General features: G+C 39.7%; 1 long non-coding RNA gene across 1 annotated transcript in view; it reads left to right on the top strand.

The window, feature by feature from the left end:
* Nucleotides 1–22,719, top strand: part of LOC126058312 (uncharacterized) — a 33,866-nt gene that overhangs the window by 2,329 nt on the left and 8,818 nt on the right. The window contains exon 3 of the long non-coding RNA XR_007513180.1: nucleotides 15,098–15,495. This is a non-coding gene — a long non-coding RNA (uncharacterized LOC126058312). The remainder of the gene's footprint in view (nucleotides 1–15,097; nucleotides 15,496–22,719) is intronic.

Raw genomic sequence — 22,719 nt, forward strand, 5'->3', positions numbered from 1 at the left:
GGCTGGGTATACTTCCACCAAAATAAAAAAATAATTAAAAAGATACCCATTATTATATATATAATTGTGACTAAATAACAATATACATAACACTTTCTCTGAGCCAGGTACTAAGCACTTGGTTTATTATCTCATTTAACACAGCAGTCCTGTTAACAGGTATTATTATTAATTCCTGTTTGACACAAGAGGAAACAGACAAAGGTGAGGGTCACATGCAGTAAATGACAACAACAACTGTGATAACAACAACAACAGCAGTCATCTGTTTTCATCATTGGAATATAGGTTTTATCAGGGCAGAGATGACTTTGCTATATTCAGTAACACATTGTCTGGCACATAGTAAAAAAAAAAATAGGAGTCAGTAAATATTTGTCAAGTGTTGACAAAATGAAAGAATGTAATTATCTTGTATCAGTTTAGTTTCTCTGTTGAGTTTCATGCCTTTTAATTGTTAAGTATATTGTTTAATCAGCTTATTTTAAGCTTCTCAGGTCAAATGATCTATAATTCTCTGCTTGGATCCCTTTAATGCATTTCTGAAGCTCTGGTACTAGTAATATACACATTTTTTCCACTTATCTCTTCCTGACAAGTTAGCCCTTTTATCATTAAGGCCATTCTTTCTTGGATCCATTTCAACCTGTATACTGAAGTCTCTCACCAGCCTGTGCTAGCCCTAGCTTACTGTCTTGAGACCTACACCATTCCTTTTTTTTTTTGCCTTTTCCCCTTGCCTTTCTTCATCTGTCCTTGTTTCATCCCTTTCCTTCCCATTTCTGGATCTGTTTCTTTTTCTCAGAATTCTGGGCATCACTAGTCCCAGACTCATATGGTGACTTTTATTTAGCATTGCTTTCTTTTTTTAATGTATTATTTTTATTTGTGATGATACAGTTCTTACACCATGTTCCAGTTCCTCCTCATCAAAATAAGAACAAGAATCTGTCTTTTCCTAGTTAATGAATATTTAAAGCAGCTTTAGAAATGCTCTGTATCATACATTATATTTATACACAGATAAATATAATGCTTTTGCAGTGTTTAAATCCACCTTGGACAGCAAGCTATTCTCTCACAACTGCTGATATGTGTGTCCAACTGACATTCAGTAAAGCTGGGAAATTTTTGGATAAATTTGAAGGACACTTTTCTTGTTTTTAATTTCCTTTAAAGAAATTAAACTATTTAAAGCAAAAATAATAACAATGTATTGAGGTGTTTATAGTATATGTAGAAGTAAAACATATGACAAGAATATCACAAAGGACTGGGGAGGATGAAATCACACTGCTGTAAGCTCTTTATATTATATGAAGTATATTCCATAATTTGAAGGTAGACTGTGACAAGTTAAAGAGGAATATTGTAAACTCTATAGCAACCAATAAAAAACTAATAGTACAAGTAAAACACTATACAAAATAGTCAATTATTTGAGAAGAACGCTGGAGAAAGAGTACAAAGAGCAAATAGGACAAATAAACAGCATGACGGTAGACTTAAACCCAAACAGATTAAATATAACAGTACATATAAATGGTCTAAATAAAATGCAGAGATTGTCAGTGGTATACAATAAATTATATATAAGACACAGTTAAAAGTGTAAAGTTGAAAAAAGATATAGCATTGCAAACAGTTATAAGAAAACTGAAGTGGCTGTATTACTATCAGTCAAAGTAGACTTCAGAACAAGGAATATTACCAGGGATAAAAAGAGAATGCTCTTAAGGATAAAGTGATTGATTTGTCAGGAAAAGATAAGGAGAAAAAAAATGTGTATATTACTAGTAGCAGAGCTTCAGAAATACATTAAAGGGAAAATTGATAAAGAGAAATGGATTTATGCACAATCATAGTTGGAAATTTTAACACCCATCTCTCAGCTATTGATAGAACAACTAGGCAAAAAGAATAATCAGGAATGAAGACTAGGGAAGAAAATAATGAAAATAAATGAACTAGAAAAGAGACAAACCACAAAGAAAAAGAATGAAACCAAAAGTTAGTTATTAGAAAATATCAATAAAATTGATACACCTCTAGCTATAGTGATGCTGAAACAGCTAAGTATTAATGTGAGAAAAGAAAAAGGCCTAAAATTAATGGTCTATGGTTTCTTAAGAAGAAAAAATGGGCAGAACCAATATGGTGCTATAGACAGAAGCACCACACCGTCCCTCCATAGCAAATACCTGAAAAATTAAAAAAAAAAAAAAACAGAGACAAACATAAATCCTGGAACCCTAAGTGTCAAATAAAGAGATAAAGAGCTCGGACAAGCACCGAATGGAGCAAGAAACTGACTCAGAACAGAGAGTAGGGAGAGATAAGTCCCCTATCAACGAACACAGCAAGGATTCACCATCTTGGACTCCTCAGCCACTGAGATCAGCAGACAGGGAGTATGGGAAGGTGGCTTCATGCAGCTCCCAGCAGGAGACAGAGCACCCAATAACCAGAAATACATGCTTTCCCACCCCCACCCTTCTTCCCCCTCCTTGGCCTCAGCCGTTTCCTGGTGGGCTGCAGTCACTCCACCGGGGAGGCGCTGGCTCTGTGTTGCTTGGATTCAACCCACCCACACTGGCTGGCTCCTTCAGTGCCATTTCTTTGTTGCTGTTGCTTTTTTTGGCTTCTTTTTGTTTCTTCCCTCTCTCTCACGTCCTTCCTCCCTTCCTTTCCCTCAAACACCTGGCTCCATGTGCCATCTCTGTTTCTTCTTGACAGGCTGTGAAGCACCACATGCCTGGTGAACTGCTTCCCCAGTCAGTGCCGCCACACCACTGGGATCTGTGGGACCATTTTTTGTTTGTTTGTTTTTCATTTTCTTTTTTGTTTTTTTTCACTTCTCAATTTCTCATCTTTTTGTACTTTCCTTTTCCTGTCTCCTGAATACCTGGTGCTGTGTGCCATTTCTGCCCCTTCTAGACGAGCTGTACCTTGAGGCTTAGAAGCCACTTTCCTAGTCTCAGGTGGGATCCCTGGGGGCATTTCTTTCTTTTTTTTTTCTCTCTTTTCCTTTTTGTTTTTGTTCATTTCTCAGTTTCTCGTCTCTCTACTTTCCTTCTTTTCCTGTCTCCTGAATACCTGGCATTGTATGCCATCTCTGCCCCTTCTAGATGGGCTGTGCAGTGCCTAGTGGGTTGGAAGCCACTTCTCCGGTCTGTGCCACCAAGCCAGTGGGCTCCTCTGGGGATTTTTAATCTTTTCTCAATCTTCCATCTCTTCCTACCATCCTTCCCTTCTTTTCTCCTGAACATCTGGTGCCATGTGCAATCTCTGCTCCTTCTAACCACTTCTCTGGTCCATGCCATCACACCAGTGGGCTCCTTCAGGGTATCTTTTTTTTTTTTTCTTTCTCTCTTCTTGATTTCTTGTCTCTCTCTACCTTCCTTTGTTACCCTTCTCCTGAACAACTGGCACCATGTGCCATCTCTGCTCCTTCTTGACAGGCTGTACAATGCCACTCAGATGAGGGCCCACTTCTGGTGGGCTCCCTTGGGGAATTTTTTTCTCTACTTTTTTTTTTTCTGTTTCTTGTCTCTACCTACCTTCCTTACCCTTCTCCTGAACACTTGGTGCCGTGTGCCATCTCTGCTCCTTCTTGAAGGGTATGCAGCACCATTCTGCTAGGGACCTGCTTCCGGTGGGCTCCCTTGGGGCATTTTTATTTTCTGTCATTCTCTTTTTCCCCCTTGGTTTCTTGTCTCTCTCTACCTCCCTTCTTACCCTTTTCCTAAACACCTGGAACTGTGTGCCATCTTCACTCCTTCTAACAGGGCTGTGCAGTGCCACTTGGCTGGGGATCTGCTTCTGGTGGGCTCCCTTGGGGCATTTTTTCTTCTTCTTTTTTTTGCCCTTCCTTCTTTTTCTAGATTTCTTGTCTCTCTCTACATCTCTTTCTTTCCTTCCTCCCAAACACCTGGCATCTTCTCTCTCTCTCCTCTTTTTCTCAGTGTCTTGTCTCTCCCTATGTTCCTTCCATTCCTTTCCCCTGACCACCTAGCCGCATGTGCCTTTCTCCTTTCCATTTAATCCAGTTTCTTATCTCTCCCTTCCTTCCTTTTCTTTCTCCCACCTATCTACCTGCATGTGCCGTATCTGTCCCTTCGTAATGGGCTGTGCCTCACCACCTGGCTAGAAAGCCACCAGCACACATCTTCCCCAGGTCTGTGCCACTCCAATAGCAGGCCCTCTAAGCACTTTCTTTTGCTTCTGTTTGTCTCTCCTCTTTCTCTTCCTTCCTGTACCCACTTAGCTCCACAATCACAACCTCCTCCCTCTCTCCTGCCTATCTGCACTGTGCACTGAACATCATACCCCTGAGCAGCACAGACATGGTCTACTGGAACCTGCCCTGTACTGACCCCTGGCCCCCTCCTGTTGGCCCTAGTACATGCCACAAACAACCAATCCCAGTTCCTCCCCCTTCAACTGGACCTGCCCTGCTGCACCATAGCTGAGCAACTGGCCCTGCCCACTGGACAAGGTGATGAGAAGTATTGTGCCCACAGACAAGCAAACAACAAAGAACACACAGCCTACCTCCTCAGACAACCAAATAAAACAAAAAGCAGGACGAAACAAGTCTACAATCAATAAGCCAAGAAAATAACTACTGCAAGTCCCAAAGACATCAGACGATATCAAAATACACACACACACACACACACACATACACACACACACACAGAATAGTTCCAGTAGGCATCCAAAATACAACAGATGACTTTGCAGCAGAAGAAAAGGCACTGGAATTACCTGAGAAAAACCAAAAAACCATTGCCGCTGAGTGGATTCTGACTCATAGCGACCCTAAAGGACAGAGTAGAACTGCCCCATAGGGTTTCCAAGGAGCACCTGGTGGATTCAAAGTGCTGACCTGTTGGTTGGCAGCCATAGGTTTTAACCAATACTCCACCAGCATTTCCAAACTACCTGATAGGAAATTCAAATCTCTAATATTTAGAGCTATCCAAGAGTTGAAGGAAAAAGCAGACAAAAATGAGCAAAAAATAGACAAATTCATGGAAAAGGCAGAAAAAAATGTGGAAAAGACAGACAGACTAATGAAAAAATTCAGGAAAATAACACACATGAACAAAATGTCAAAATAAATTCACAGCTAGAAATTGTACCCCCCCCCAAAAAAATAGAAATCCTAAAGATGAACAAGATCTGAGGAGCAGGTTTGAAACAATGGAAGACAGCATCAGTCAAATTGAAGACAAATACTTGTATACCTCTTTGAGGAAAAATCAGAAAAAAGAATGAAGAAAAATGAAGAAACCCTCAGAGTGATGGATATAATCAAAAGCAAAAATTTGTGAGTGATTGGAGTTCCAGAACAGGGAGAAAACAGAAAACACAGAGAGGATCATTGAAGAATTGCTGACAGAACTTCCCTAATATCATGAAAGATGAAAAGCTGACCATTCAAGAAGCTCCATGCACCCCATATAGGATAGACCCCAAAAGAAAATCACCAAGGCATATCATAATCACATCTGCTAAAACCAAAGACAAAGAAAGAATCCTGAGAACAGCATTTTCAGAAAAATGAAAAGTCACATACAGAGGGGAAGCAACATTAAGCTCTGATTACCTGGCAGAAACCATGCAGAAAAGACAGCAATGGAATGACATACATAAAACTGTGAAGACAAAAAATTGCCACCCAAGAATAATATATCCTGCAAAAGTCTCATTCAAATATGATAGCAAAATTAGGGTATTTCAAGATGAACAGAAATTAAAGGAATGTGTAAAAACCAAATGAAACTTATAAGAATTATTAAAGGGAGTCCTTCAGTTTGAGAAAAAAAAACATCAACAACAGTCTGAATCTAGGACAAAAGACCTCACCAGCCAGATACCAACCTAGGAAATGAACACTCAAGGATTAATCAAAACTAGAAGATTTACAACTAGAAACCAGAGAGGTTAACCTGTAAATGACAACAACATCAGAGGAATAAAAGAGAGACTAAACAGTGTAGGTATAGAACTTTCAAATATAGAGGACGGCAAGGCAATATTAAGTAACAAAAGACTGGTTCAAACTTAGGAAGATAAGGGTAAATTTGAAGGTAACCACAAAGAAAGTTAACGAACCTATTCATCAAAATAAAGAAGAAAAACATAATGGCTCAGTAAAAAGAAAATTTACAAAAACAAAGGAAATGAAAAAAAAATCCACCAACAAAACGAATTCAGCACAGGAGAGTAAGAACAAAGAAAACATCAGCACCACAAAAAAAAGCACTATAAAATAACAGTAATAAACTCACACCTATCAATAATTACACTGAACATAAATGGACTAAATGCAGCCATAAAGAGACAGAGAGTGACAGAATGGATTAAAAAACAGGATCCATCAATATGGTGTCTACAAGAGACACACCCTAGAAATAAAAATGTAAACTCATTACAAATCAAAAGACGGAAGAAAATATATCAAGCAAACAGCTACTGAAAAAGAGCAGGAGTGGCAATTCTAATCTCAGATAAAATAAAGTTTAAAACAAAATCCACCACAAAAGGCAAAGAAGGACATTATATAATGATTAAAGGGACTATCCATTATGAAGACATAACAATAATAAATATGTACATGCTCAATGACAGGGCTCCAAAACACAGAAAACAAGCTCTAACAGCACTGAAAAGAGAAATTGACAGTTCCACAGTAATAGTGGGAGGCTTCAACACACCACTCTTGGTAAAGGGCAGAACATCTAGAAAGAAACTCAAAAAAGATACAAAAGAGCTAAAGGCCACAATCAGCCAACTTGAACTCATAGGCATATATAGAACACTCAATAGCTGCGAAGTACACGTTCTTTTCCAATGCACATGGAATGTTCTACAGAAAGAAGACACCTTAGGCCACAAAGCAACCCTCAACAAAATCCAAAACATTGTAATAATTACAAAGTATCTTCTCTGTCCACAACACTATCAAAGTAGGAATTAACAACAGGGAAGGCATGGAAAAAAAATTACATGGAAACTGAATAACATGCTGCTTAAAAACCACTAGGTAATAGAAGAAATCAAAGATGGAATAAAAAAATTCCTAGAATCAAAGGAGAATGAAAACACATCATGCCAAAACATTTGGGACACACCTAAGGTGGTACTCAGAGGTCAATTTATAGCAATAGATGCACACATCAAAAAAGAACAAAATCAAAGCCTTAGCTACACAACTTGAACAAATAGAAAGAGAACAGCTAAAGAAGCCCACAGCCACCAGAAGAAATAATAAAGATGAGAGCAGAAATAAATGAAATAAAGAATAGAAAAATGATAGAAAGGATCAAACAAAACCAAAAGTTGGTTCTTTGAAAGGATCGACAAAATTGACAAACCACTAGCCAAACTGACAAAAGAAAAACAGAAGAGGGTGCAAATAACCCAAATAAGGAATGAAATGGGAGACATTACAATAGACTCAACTGAAATAAAAAGGATCATAACAGAGTATTATGAAAAACTACACTCCAACAAATTTGAAGACCTAGAGAAAATGGACAAACTTCTAGAAACACACTATCTACCCAAACTAACACAAAATGATGTTGAAAATCTGAACAGAACCATAACAAGAGAAGAGATTGAAAAGTTAAAAAAAAAAAAAAAAAAAACTCCCAACAAAAGAAAGCCCTGGCCCAGATGGCTTTACTGGAGAATTCTACCAAATATTCAGAGAAGAGCTCAACCAGTACTACTCAAACTATTTCAGAGCATAGAAAAGTAAGAACTGCTTCCAAATTCATTCTATGAAGCCAGCATAACCCTAATACCAAAACCAGGCAAAGACACCACAAAAAAAGAAAATTACAGACCCATATCTGCCATGAATATAGATAGAAAAATTGTCAACAAAATTCTAGCCAATAGAATTCAGCATCATAAAAAAAAAAAAATACCACCACCAAGTGGGATTCATACCAGGTATGCAAGGATGGTTCAACTTAATCCATCAACATAATCCAGCACATAAATAAAATAATCATATGATCATCTCAATTGATGCAGAAAATGTATTTGACAAAGTCCAACACCCACTCCTAGTAAAAACTCTTAATAAAATAGGTATACAAGGAAAATTCCTCAACATAATAAAGTGTATCTTTATACAAAACCAACAGCCAACATCATTTTTAAAGGAGAAAGGGTGAAAACAGTCCCCTTGAGAACAGGAATAAGACAAGGATGCCCTTTATCACCACTCCTATTTAACGTTGTGCTGGAAGTCCTAGCTAGAGCAATAAGGCAAGAAAAAGAAATAAAGGGCATCCAAATTGGTAATGAAGAAGTAAAACTGTCCCTATTTGTCAATGATATTATACTATACATAGAAAACCCAAAAGACTACAGGAGGAAACTACTGGAACTAATAGATTCAGCAGACTAGCAGGATACAAGATAAACACACAAAAATCAGTTGGATTCCTATACACCAATAAAGGCAATGACAAAAAGGAAATCAGGAAAATAATACCATTTGTAATAGCCCTAAAAAAATTAATTACTTAGGAATAAATCTAACCAGGAATGTAAAAGACCTAAACAAAGAAGACTACAAAACACTACCGCAAGAAACCAAAAGAGATCTACATAAATGGAAAAACATACCATGCTCATGGATAGGCAGACCCAGCATTGTGAAAATGACAGTTCTAAGCAATCTACAAGTATAATGCTATCCCAATCCAAATATCAACAACATTCTTTAAAGAGATGGGAAAACTCATCATTAACTTTACATGGAAAGGGAAGAGGCCCTGGATAAGTAAAGCACTATTGAAGAAGAAGAATAAAGTAGGAGGACTTCACTACCTGACCTCAGAACCCACTATACAGCTACGGTAGTCAAAACAGCCTGGTACTGGTACAACAACAGATACATTGACCAGTGGAACAGAATTAAGAACCCAGATGTAAATCAATCCACCTATAGTGACCTAATCATCAACAAGGGCCCAAAGTCCATCAGATGGCGAAAGGACAGTCTTTTTACCAAATGGTGTTGGCAAGACTGGATGTCTGTTTGCAAAAAAATGAAACAGGGCCCATATCTCACAAGCTACACAAAAACTAATACAAAATGGATCAAAGACCTAATATAAACCAAAAACTATAAGGATCACAGAAGAAAAAACAAGATCATTGATAGATCAGTGATAGAGGTCCTAATGTATGGCATTAGCAGGATACAAACCATAACTAACAACACACAAACTCCAGAAGTTGAGCTAGATAACTGGGATCTTTTAAAAATTAGACACTTAGGTTCACCAAAAGACTTCACCAAAAGAGTAAGAAGAGAACCTACAGACTGGGAAAAAAAATTGGCTATTACAAATCCGACAGAGGTCTAATCTCTAAAATCTATGGGAAAATCCAACACCTCTACAACAAAAAGGCAAATACTCCAATTAAAAAATGGGCAAAGGAAATGAACAGACACTTCACCAAAGAAGACATTCAAGTGGCTAACAGACACATAAGGAAATGCTCGAGACCATTAGCCACTAGAGAAATGCAAATCGAAACCACAGTGAGATACCATCCCACCCTGGCATTACTGGCGCGAATTAAAAAAACAGAAAATAATAAATGTTGGAGAGGCTGTGGGGAGATTGGAACTCTAATGCACTGCTAGTGGGAATGCAAAATGGTACAACTGTTTTGGAAAATGATATTGCACTTCTTTAGAAAGCTAGAAATAGAAATACCATACTATCCAGCAATCCCACTCCTACGAATATATCCTAAAGAGATAAGTGTTGTCACACGAATAGACATATGCACACCCATGTTCACTGCAGCATTGTTCACAATAGCAAAAAGATCAAAATTACCTAGATGCCCATCAACAGATGAATGGATAAACAAAACTATGTTACATACACACAGTGGAATATTATGACATAAAGAACAATGTTGAATTGCGAAGCATCTCACAGCATGGATGAATCTGGAGGGCAGAATCTGGAGGGTATTATGCTAAGTAAAATAAGTCAATCACAAAAGGACAAATACTGTATGAGACCACTCCTGTAAAACTCATGACCAGGTTTATACACAAAAAGAAACAATCTTTGGTGGTTATCAGGGAGGGGAGATGTGGGAATGGAAAAACACTAAATAGACAATAGATAAGTGATAACTTTGGTGAAGGGTAAGACAGTACACAATACTGAGGATGCCAGGACAGCTTGTACAAGGCAAGGTCATGGAAGCTTCATGGACACATCCAAACTCCCTGAGGGACCGAATTACTGGGCTGAGGGCTGTTGGGACCACGGTCTAGGGGAACAGTTAGCTCAATTGGCATAACAAAGTTTATAAAGAAAATGCTCTACTTTGGTGAGTAGCCTCTGGGCTAATTAAAGCTTGTGAGCAGCCATCTAAGATACTCCAGTGGTCCCACCCCAACGAGAGCAAGGGAGAATGAAGCCAACTAAAGACGCAAGGGAAAGGTCAGCCCAAAGGACTAATGGATCATGTCTACCATGGCCTCCAGCAGACTGAGTCCAGTACAACTAGATGGTGGCTGGTTACCACCACTGACTGCTCTGACAGGGATCACAATAGAGGGTCCCTGACCAGAGCTGGAGAAAAATGTAAAACAAAATTTTAACAAAAAAGACCAGATTTACTGGCCTGGCAGAGACTAAAGAAACCAGTCAATTCTTCTGTCTTCTTTTGCTTCTACCACCGGCCTGTCAGTTTCTCATACTGTGGCAGCTTGAATGTTGCTGATACCAGAAGCTATGCCAAAGGTATTTCAAATACTAGCAGGGTCACACATGGTGGACAGGTTTCAGCACAGGTTCTAGAATAAGGCAGACTAGGATGAAAGGCCTGGTGATCTACTTCCAAAAATTAACCAATGAGACCATATGGGTCAAAATAGAATATTATCTGGTGCACGTAATAAATGTTGCATAAATACAGTCACATCTGGATTCAAAGATCCTTCAGTAGTGATGGAGGAGGAAGAGAGCTATAGGGCAAGAGTTGTGGTCTCTTCAGAGATGAGTCACGAGTAGCTATGAGCTATCAAAGGGGTGCTCTCACAGTGGCTAGAGCAAGCACAGGAAAAAGCAAAGTCTGCTGCCTTAGGACTCAAATAGTCCAGTTGTTTAGGCCCGAAGAACTCCTGTGTTCCTAAGTCAGGGATAAAGCCTCCAACAAGTTAATTTTTCCTTATGTTAACGTAGAAGGGTAAGGAGATTTAACCAGGATTTCATTTTACTTGAATCCATAATAAACACCCATGGAAGCAGCAGTTAAGGCAAATCTGGGCAAAAGACCTCTTTAAACTGTTGAAAAGCAATGATGTCATCTTGAAGGCTAAGGTGCGCCTGACCCAAGCCATGGTGTTTTTAGTTGCCTCATATCCATGCAAAAGCTGGACAGCGAATAAGGAAGACAGAAGAAGAATTGATGCCTTTGGATTATGGTGTTGGGAAAGAATATTGAATATACCATGGACTGCCAGAAGAACGAACAAGTCTGTCTTGGAAGGAGTACAGCCAGAATGCTCCTTAGAAGCATGGATGGCAAGACTTCATTTCACGTACTTTGGACATGTTATCAGAAGGAACTAATCACTTAAGGACATCATGCCTGGTAAAGTAGAGGGTCAGCGAAAAAGAGAGAGAGTCTCTAAGAGATGTATTGACACAGTGGCTGCGACAATGGTCTCAATCAGAGCAACAATTGTGAGGATGTCTCAGCACTGGGGGGTGTTTCATTCTGTTGTATATAGGGTCCCTATGAGTTGGAACCGACTCGATAGCACCTAATGACAAGAATATCAGGAGGAAACGGAAAAAGGCCACCTGAGTTTCTTCTTTCCCCATCAATTGACCACCAGAACCTGTAATGCCACCATCTAATAAATGACCAGCTGTGGAACATGGTGGTAAAGTGAAAAATTTGAGACAGTTCTTCCCAGATGTAGTACCCCATTTGGCTGCCTTCTGCTGCACTCAGAGTGATATCCCCCCGTACATTTAGAATTCATAATGTTGACACATTCTAAGTAAATTGCAAGCCATAGATACAAAGCCACAGATACAGCCACAGGTTATTATTATTATTTAGCTGCTAACGAGTTGCCCCCTGCCTTAGTTATCTAGTGCTGCTGTAACACAAATACCACACATGGGTGGGTTTAACAAATAGAAAGTTATTTTCTCACAGGTTAGGGGGCTAGAAGTCCAAATTGAGGGTGCCAGCTCTAGGGGAAAGCTTTCTCTCTCTGTCGGCTTTGGAAGAAGGTCCTTGTCTCTCTTTTGTGCTTCTGCTTCTCAGCGACCTTCATGTGGCTTGGAATCTATCTTCCCCCATTTCTGCTTGCTTGCTTCCTTGCTTAAACTTCTCTTTAATAACTTAAGAGAGATTGGATTAAGACACACCCTACACTAATATTGCCACATTAACGTAACAAAGAAAACTCATCCCAAGTGGGATTAGAGCCACATGTATAGGAATTAGGATTTACAACACATATTTTAGGGGACATAGTTCAATCCATATCACACCTTGACTCCTGACAACCTCATGCGCAAATGAGTGAAACGCCGCCTAGTCCTGTGCCAGCCTCATGTTTGGGTAGTGTATCAGACTCTTGTGCTACAGAGTTTTCATTGGTTGGTTTTCAGAAGTAGATTGCCAGGCCTTTCTCCCTAATCTGCATCCAGCTGGAAGCTCCACTAAAACCTGTTCAGCATCAAAACAACACGAAAGCTTCCACTGATGGATGGGTGGTGGCAATGCATGAGGTACATTTGCTGGGAATCAAACCTGGTACTCCTACCAGTGAACTAGAGCAATAAAGGTACTGCTCCCAAATGAGAAAGAATCCCATGCAGAAGGATATCTCCATGTTTGGAGATTCACTGAAGCAAAGTTTTTCATTTTAACTGGGGATATTATATTCACAGGTCAGTTTCCCTAAGTAGGTATTAGGAAAGTAGTCTTATAGAGTCCTCCATCTTGAAAGGAAATAATTTGGAAAAGCAGTGATTGGTGGCCCTATTTCCACCTCTACTCGAAGTGTAATCTTATGTAAGTCATTTAAGCTCACTGGACCCTAGTTTTCTCTTCTGCAAAACTTGATAATAATAATAGTCCCTGCCTAATAAGACTGTTGTAAGGGGTCAATGAAATACTGCATTTGAAGAGCTTAGACCAGTGAGGCACATAGAAACAGATCAATAAATACTAACTATTATTGTTGTTGGCAGAGCCTGGGTGGTGCAAATGGTTACTTGCTCGACTACTAGTCGAAAAGTTGGTGGGTCAAACCCACCCGGAGACACCTTGGAAGACAGGCCTGTCGATCTGCTTCTGAAAGGTCACAGCCTTGAAAACCCTATGGAGCCCAGTTCTACTCACACACGTGGAATCACCATGAGTTGATATCGACTTGAAGGCAACTAAAAACAATAACAATTATTGTTGGCATTTGGCTCTGGTGCAGAATTTAAGGTTCACCAAAAAACTCAGTAATCAGATAAATTATATTTTAATGCAGTATTTTTTTTTATTTACTGGATTTTTTTTTTTATCCTGCTTTAAGTGAAAGTTTAAAAATCAAGTCAGCCTCTCATGCAAAAACTTATACACACCTTGCTATGTACTCCTAGCTGCTTTTCCCCCTAATGAGACAGCACGCTCCTCCTCTCTACGCTGTATTCCCCGTGTCCATTCAACCAGCTCCTGTCTGCCTCTGCCTTCTCATCTCACCACCAGACAGGAACTGCCCACATAGTCTGATGTGTCTACTTGAGCCAAGAAGCTCACTCCTCACCAGTATCATTTTCTGTCTTACACTGCAGTCCAATCCCCATATGAAGAGCTGGCTTCATAAATGGTTCCAGTCTTGGGCTAACAAGGTCTGGGGACCATGACTTTCGGGTCCCTTTAGTCTCAAACCATTAAGTCTGGACTTTTTAGGAGCATTTGAGGTCTGCATCCCACTGTACTCCTGCTCCATCAGGGATTCTCTGTTATGTTCCCTGTCAGGGCAGTCATCAGTGGTAGCTGGGCACCTTCTAGTTCTTCTGGTCTCAGGCTGATGTAGTCTCTGGTTTATGTGGCCATTTCTGTCACTTGGGCACATATTTACCTAGTGTCTTTGATGTTGTTCATTCTTCTTTGCTCCAGGTGGGTTGAGACCAATTGATGCATCTTAGATGGCCACTTGCTAGTGTTTAAGACCCCAGACACCACTCACCAACGTGGGATGAAAAACGTTTTCTTAATACATTTTATTATGTATTAAGATGCCCCCTGAAACCATGATCCCCAGACCCCTGCCCCTGCTACGCTGGCCTTCGAAGCATTCAGTTTATTCAGGAAAGTTTTTTGCTTTTGGTTTAGTCCAACTGTGCTGACCTTCCCTGTACCGTCTGTTATCTTTCCCTTCACATAAAATAGTTCTTGTCTACTATACAGTTAGTGAATACCACCCCACCCTTGTAACCATCAAAGAATATTTTCTTCTGTGTTTAAATATTTTCTTGAGTTCTTATAACAGTGGTCTCATACAATATTTGTCCTTGTGCAACTGACTAATTTCATTCATCATGCCTTCCTGCTTCCTCCATGTTATGTTTCATGGATTCATCATTGTTCTTAATTGTTGTCTAGCATTCTGTTTTTTTTTATTCTGTTATGTGAGTATATCATAATTTATTTATCCATTCAACCATTGATGGGCACCTTGGTTACTTCCATCTTTTTGCAATTGTAAACAGTGCTGCAATGAACATGGCTCTTAATTCTCTAGAATATATTCCAAGGAGTGGGATTGCTTGATCATATGGTACTTCCATTTCTAACTTTTTGAGGAAGTGTCAAGTTGATTTCCAAAGTAGTTGTACCATTATGCATTCCCACCAGCAGTGTATAAGTGTTCCAGTCTCTCCGCAACCTCTCAAATATTTATTATTTTACGTTTTTTTTGGGATTAATGCCAGCCTTATTGTTTTTGGTTTGTTTTTTGTTGGGGTGAGATGGTATCTCATTGTAGTTTTGATTTGCATTTCTCTAATAGGTAATCAATGCCTATTGAAGCAGCAGTCAAGAAATGAAATGACGTATTGCATCGAGCAAATCTGCTGCAAAAGACCTCTTTAAAATATTAAAAAAGCTACAATGTCACTTTGAGGACTAAGGTGTGGCTTACCCAAGCCATGGCATTTTCAATGTCCTCATATGCACGCAAAAGCTGAACGATGAATAAGGAAGACTTAAAAAGAATTGATGGCTTTGAGTTATGGCACTGGTGAAAAATATTGAATATACCGTGGAGTGCTGGAGGAACGAACAAACCTGTCTTGGGAGAATTACATCCAGAATGCTCCTTAGAAGCATGGATGGAGAGACTTCATCTTGAGTACTTTGGACATGTTATCAGGAGGGACCAATCCTTGGAGAAGAACAACATGCTTGGTAAAGTAGTGTGTGTGTGTGTGTGTGTGTGTCAGGTGCCATTGAGTTGATCCTGACTCATGGCAATCCTGTGTACAACAGAACAAAGCACTGTTCAAACATTGCTATGTTGGAGCACATTGTTGTAGCCGCTGTGTCAGTCCATGTTGTTGAGGATTCCCTCCTTTTTGCTGACCTTCTACTAAGCATGGTGAACAGAGAAAATATTGAAATTGTCAAGAATTTCAATTTACTTGGATCTACAATGAACCCCCTTGGAAGCAGCAGTCAAGAAATTGAACCATGTATTGCACTGGGCAAATCTGCTACAAAAGACTCATTTAAAGTGTTGAAAAGCAAGGAGACACTTTGAGGACTAAGGTGTGCCTGACCCAAACCATGGTATTTTCAATTGCCTCTTATGCATGTGAAAACTGGATAATGGACAATGAATGGTAGAGGGTCAGTGGAAAAACAGGAAGCCCCTCAATGAGATAGATTCATACAATGGCTGCAACAATGGACTCAAACATAGCAAAGATTGTGAGGATGGCACAAGACCAGGCGGTGTTTAGTTTTATTGTGCATAGGGTCACTAAGAGTCAGAACCGACTCTATGGGACCTAACAACAACAACAATCCAGTCCCTGGAAAGAAGAGAAGGCTGGGAGCCAATCTGAGCCTGAGAAATAGCCCTGGAGCCTCACAAAAGAAAGAAGGAGGAGACAAACCTCACTAAGAACATCCCATGCCAGACTTCTGTTCATACACTCTTTCATTTAGTCCTGACAGCCATCCTCCAAGGCATTTATTAGCCATATCATGAGTATGATGTTACGTGTAAGAAAGCGACCAAGTTGAGTTTCAATCAAGGTCTGTCTCCTCTGTTGTTGTTGTTGTTAGGTGCCGTCGAGTCGGTTCCAACCTATAGTGACCCTATGCACAACAGAATGAAACACTGCCTGGTCCTGCACCGTCCTTACAATCGTTGTTATGCTTAAGCTCATTGTTGCAGCTACTGTGTGAATCCACCTCGTTGAGGGTCTTCCTCTTTTCCACTGACCCTGTACTTTGTCAAGCATGATGTCCTTCTCCAGGGACTGAGCCCTCCTGACAACATATCCAAAGTATGTAAGACGCAGTCTCGCCATCCTTGCTTCTAAAGAGCATTCTGGTTGTACTTCTTCCAAGACACATTTGTTCGTTCTTTTGGCAGTCCATCTTATATTCAGTATACTTCGGCAACACCATAATTCAAAGGAGTCAATTCTTCTCCGGTCTTCCTTACTCATTGTCCAGTTTTCACATGCATATGATGTGATTGAAAATACCATGGCTTGGGTCAGGTGCACCTTACTCTTCAAGGTGACATATTTGCTTTTCAACACTTTAAAGAGGTCCTTTGCAGCAGATTTACCCAATGCAATGTGTCGTCTGATTTCTTGACTACTGCTTCCATGGTTGATTGTGGATCCAAGCAAAATGAAATCCTTGACAACTTCAATCTTTTCTCCATTTATTATGATGTTGATCATTGGTCCAGTTGTGAGGATTTTTGTTTTCTTTATGTTGAGATGCAACCCATACTGAAGGCTGTGGTCTTTGATCTTCATTAGTAAGTGCTTCAAGTCCTTTTCACTTTCAGCAAGCAAGGTTGTGTCATCCGCATAACACAGGTTGTTAATGAGTCTTCCTCCAACCCTGATGCCCTGTTCTTCATATAGTCCAGCTTCTTGCATTATTTGCTCAACATACAGACTGAATAGGTATGGTGAAAGGATATAACCTTAATGCACACCTTTCCTGACTTTAAACCAATCAGTATCCCCTTGTTCTCTCCAAACAACTGCCTCTTGGTCTATGTAAAGGTTCCTCATGAACACAATTAACTGTTCTAGAATTCCCATTCTTCCCAATGTTATCCATAGTTTGTTATGATCCACACAGTCGAATGCCTTTGCATAGTCAATAAAATACAGGTAAACATCCTTCTGGTATTCTCTGCTTTCAGCCAGGATCCATCTGACGTCAGCAATGATATCCCTGGTTCCACGTCCTCTTCTGAAACCAGCCTGAATTTCTGGCAGTTCCCTGTCAATATACTGCTGCAGCCATTTTTGAATGATCTTCAGCAAAATTTTGCTTGCGTGTGGTATTAATGATATTGTTCTATAATTTCCACATTCGGTTCGATCACCTATCTTGGGAATAGGCATAAATATGGATCTCTTCCAGTCAGTTGGCCAGGAAGCTGTCTTCCATATTTCTTGGCATAGATGAGTGAGCACCTCCAGGGCTGCATCTGTTTGTTGAAACATCTCAATTGATATTCCATCAATTCCTGGAGCCTTGTTTTTGCCAATGCTCTCAGAGAAGCTTGGACTTCTTCCTTCATTACCATCGGTTCCTGATCATATGCCACCTCTTGAGATGGTTGAGCATCGACTAATTCTTTTTGGTGGAATGACTCTGTGTATTCCTTTCATCTTCTTTTGATGCTTCCTGCATCATTTAATATTTTTCCACATGGAATCCTTCACTATTGCAACTTGAGGCTTGAATTTTTTCTTCAGTTCTTTCAGCTTGAGAAACGCTGAGCGTGTTCTTCCCTTTCGGTTTTCTATTTCCAGCTCTTTGCACATGTCATTATAATACTTTTACCTTTTCAAGCCACCCATTGAAATGTTCTGTTCAGTTGTTTTACTTCATCATTTCCTCCTGTTGCTTTAGCTGCTTGGCATTCGTGAGCAAGTTTCAGAGTCTCCTCTGACATCCATCTTGGTCTTTTTTATCTTTCCTGTCTTTTCAATGACCTCTTGCTTTCTTCATGTATGATGTCCTTGATGTCATTCCACCACTCGTCTGGTCTTCGGTAACTAGTGTTCAATGGGTCAAATATTACTTCAGATGGTATCTAAATTCAGGTGAGATATACTCAAGGTCGTATTTTGGCTCTCATGCACTTGCTCTGATTTTCTTCAGTTTCAACTTGAACTTGCATATGAGCAATTGATGGTCTGTTCCACAGTCGGCCCTTGGCCTTGTTCTGACTGATGATATTGATCTTTTCCATCATCTCTTTCCACAGATGTAGTCTATTTGATTCCTGTGTGTTCCGTCTGGTGAGGTCCACTGTATAGTCGCCGTTTATGTTGGTGAAAGAAGGTTATTTGCAATGAAGAAGTCATTAGTCTTGCAAAATTCTATCATTTGATCTCCAGCATTGTTTCTATCACAAAGGCCATATTTTCCAACTACTGATCCTTCTTCATTGTTTCCAACTTTTGCATTCCAATCACCAGTAATTATCAATGCATCCTGATTGCACGTTTGATCAATTTCAGACTGCAGCAGCTGATAAAAATCTTCAGTTTCTTTGTCTTTGGCCTTAGTGGTTGATGCATAAATTTGAATAATAGTATTAACTGGTCTTCCTTGTAGGTGTATGGATATTATCTTGTCAATGACAGTGTTGTACTTCAGGATATATCTCGAAATGTTCTTTTTGAGGATGAATGCAACACTATTCCCCTTCAAGTTGTCATTCCCAGCATAGTAGACTATATGATTGTCTGATTCAAAATGGCCAGTACCAGTCCATTTCAGCTCACTAATGCCCACGATATTGATGTTTATGCATTCCATTTCATTTTTGAAAATTTCCAATTTTCCTAGATTCATGCTTTGTACATTCCAGGTTCCAATTATTAATGGATATTTGCAGCTGTTTCTTCTCCTTTGAGCTGTGCCACATCAGCAAATGAAGGTCCCACCAGAAGCTTGGCTCCATCCACGTCATTCAGGTTCACTCTATGTTGAGGAGGCAGCTCTTCCCCAGTCATCTTTTGAGTGCCTTCCAACCTGGGGGCTCATCTTCCAGCACTATACCAGACAATGTTCTGCTACTATTCATAAGGTTTTCACTGGCTAATGCTTATCAGAAGTAGTCTGCCGGCTCCTTCTTCCTAGTCTGTCTTAGTCTGGAAGCTCAGCTGAAACCCGTCCTCCATGGGTGACCCGGCTGGTATCTGAATACAGCTGGCATAGCTTCCAGCATCACAGCAACACACAAGCCCCCACAGTAGGACAAACTGACAGACACCTGGGGGCTTTCATGTTGCTGTGATGCTGGAAGATATGCCAGCGGTATTCAGATACCAGTGTCACCTCTAGAGCCTGACTATTCTTACTACTGGCCGGTATGTGCCTAACAGCTTATAAACAGAATTCTTGATATTCTGTCCATCTTACAGGTCACAAGCAGCACTGCCACATGAAATTTCACACACTTCTCCCCTCTAGAAGCTACCTTAAATTTTAAACCATAGCACTCCTTTCTTGATATTCTTAAATGAATTACATTTCATTCTGTTATACATAAGGTCACTATGAGTTGGAGCTGACTTGACGATATCTAACAACAGCAACAACAAAAATTTCTATGCTTAGTTGAGGTACCATTTGCTGGGCAACAGCATATTTGGAACAGAAAAGGCCAGTAAGTTAAGTGAATTGAGTAACAGTATACACCTTGGTTGTAAATTCAGTCAGTTGTCTGTGCAAACCCAGTCTTGGCGCCAAGTGGAAGGAAGATGGGCTTGGATTCTGAAAATGAAAATGTCTCTGCCAATATGTGAATTGGAATCTTTTATTTTAACTTATTTGGGGTTTCACTTTTCTTTTCTATGAAATAAGAGGATTGGAATACAATAATTTATTTTCAAGAGTAAGATTCTAAGATTTTATGGAAACTTGTCTTTAACATTAAAATGACCCACTGATGAAAGAAAGCACATTGTAATTTCTACTTTTACATCAGGAATCTACGTCAGAAATCCTGGCTAAGTCAACACTTTTACCTACTGTCAACTGTGATTAAGGCATTCAGCCCTTCTTGATCTAATAAATGATTAACCCCAGTGATAAATGTCTACATGGAAGTCTGGTTCCACTGACTAATTCATTACTGGTTATTGCTACAGCCATTATTGGCATTTATCACAGCTTGGGCTGTGTCCATAAATAGAGGACAGTTATTAGCAAATGCATTATTGTTATGTTGTTTGTACGAGTTCAGTTTTAAACAATAACCCTTTGTTATCTAAGGTATCACCTTTTGGCTTCTAAAAACTTGTTCTTAGTTGCCATTGAATCCATTCTGACTCATGGTGACCCCATGGTGCAGAGTAGAACTGCTCCATAGGCTTTTCAAGGCTGCGACCTTTTGGAAGCAGATTGCCAGGTCTTACTTCTGAGGTGCCTCTGGGTGGCTTTGAAATCGCCACATTTTCTGTTAGTAGTCTAGCACTTAACCATTTGAAATATTCTGTGAATTCGTGGACTAGACATAGTCTTTCAGGAAGAATTGATCAAATATCTCTTTGTGCTCCAATAGATTTTTCGGCATAGTACCAATGTATTTACTTCATCTTTGTATGCTCAGTGCCAGGTATAATACCTGGCATGTATTAAGTAGTAGGTTCATCAGCAAATGAGAATTGATCCTAGATGGAAATCACTCAGGTAGTTCTTTTTGTCCCTGAAGAATTGAACAGTATAATTACCGGGCTGTCCAGATCCTTGCCAAATAAAACACAGTACCTTTTGGCAAATACCCATAAATCAGAACATCAGACTAAAGTGGAAGGATCAGGGAACAGAAGAGCCAGTGATTGATACTAATCAAGCTTTTGACTTATTAGAATTAATTTCAGACAAAGACCAATCCTTGTCATTTTGCTTCTTTTTCCAATGTCTGTGCATTTTATTTTGGGAGAGCTTTTCTTTGGAGGCATTCGTTCATTCAACAAATACGTATGCATCAGGTGTCATTCCATGTACCGGGGGTATTGTCTCTGCCTTTAAGGATTTCATAGGCTAATGGATAAAAAAGGCTTGTAATCAAAGAGTTACAATTCAGTGTAAGCACAGTAATAGAAACATGCCTAAGGAAGAATATGGGTATAAATGGAGAATAATGTGCTCCAATCTTCTGAGTTTAGGAATGTGTAGGAAAGACAAAAAAAAAAAAAAAAAACCAAAACCAAACCCACTGCCGTCAAGTCGATTCTGACTCATAGTGAAAATAGTCTAAAGAATGAGAAGAAGTTTTCTAGGTAGAAGAAGATGAGAAATATATTCTAGAACCAGAGATAGCATCTGTGAAAATAGAGGTGTGAAACAGCATATCATATTCTTACCAGTCACTCATGGTGACCTCGTGTGTGTCAGAGTAGAACTGTGCTCCGTAGGGTGTTCAGTTACTGATTTTTTGGAAGTAGATCATCAGGACTTTCTTCTATGTGGATTCAAATTTCCAGCCTTTCAGTTAGCCGCTGAGCGTGTGAACCATTTGCATTGCCCAAGAACTCCACAGCAAATTTAGAGAGTTATAAATAGTTCATAAGTAGCACAAGATTCCTGGAAAGGGTGAGGGATTGCACAGAGAAATAAGCCAGGAGTCTGAAAACAGGACCTTCTATACCTGCTAAGGAATTTTGGCTGGACCCTTCTGCTCAGAGGTTGCAACACTCCTGAGATACAGGGAACTACTTGGGTCACACCTCCACTACTAGTGGTGTCTCATCCGGGGCGAGTTACTTCCTTTGCCCTTGTGATTTTGCTTTAACCTTTCCCCCTGAGAATTTCAAACCTGGCTATGCATTACAATCCCCTGGGGATCTTTTAAAAAATATTTCTTTCTCCTTCTCCACCATCCCAACCCTCAAATTAATTTACCGAACACAGCCCAGCAGTGGTTCTTCAATTAGAGTTAGAGAACTGCGTAAGTGGGGACAGGCTTTAAACAGGACATAACACCAAGGTAAAATTTATTATTTTTGAAAAGCCACTTTGATCACTGTGGGATGATGCTTGGGAAGAGGATAAAGAGTACAGATGACCAATGGCAGGGATTCTCCAAGTCACTGACAGATTCGGCCAGATATGATGAATATCTAAATAAGAGCAAGAGAGGTAAAAAGGAGGAAATAAAAATAAGTACACTCTGACTTTAGTATCTGTGAGATTTGGATTCCATGGAACTGGATGAGGAGATTGAAAAAAAACTCCCAAATTAGAATACTTCCAGATTTATGGCTTAGGGTTTCTGGAAATAGAAAAAGAAGAGTCCCAGCACGCTTGGAAAAAAGTCAGTGAGCTCAATTCAGGACATGGTTTGAAAGTTTGAAATGCCTGTGGTATATTTAAAATGAGATGTCTTGAAGGCTGTGGGATATCCAAAGT

Source organism: Elephas maximus, chromosome 14 (assembly GCF_024166365.1).
Source record: "Elephas maximus indicus isolate mEleMax1 chromosome 14, mEleMax1 primary haplotype, whole genome shotgun sequence".
Taxonomy (NCBI): domain Eukaryota; kingdom Metazoa; phylum Chordata; class Mammalia; order Proboscidea; family Elephantidae; genus Elephas; species Elephas maximus.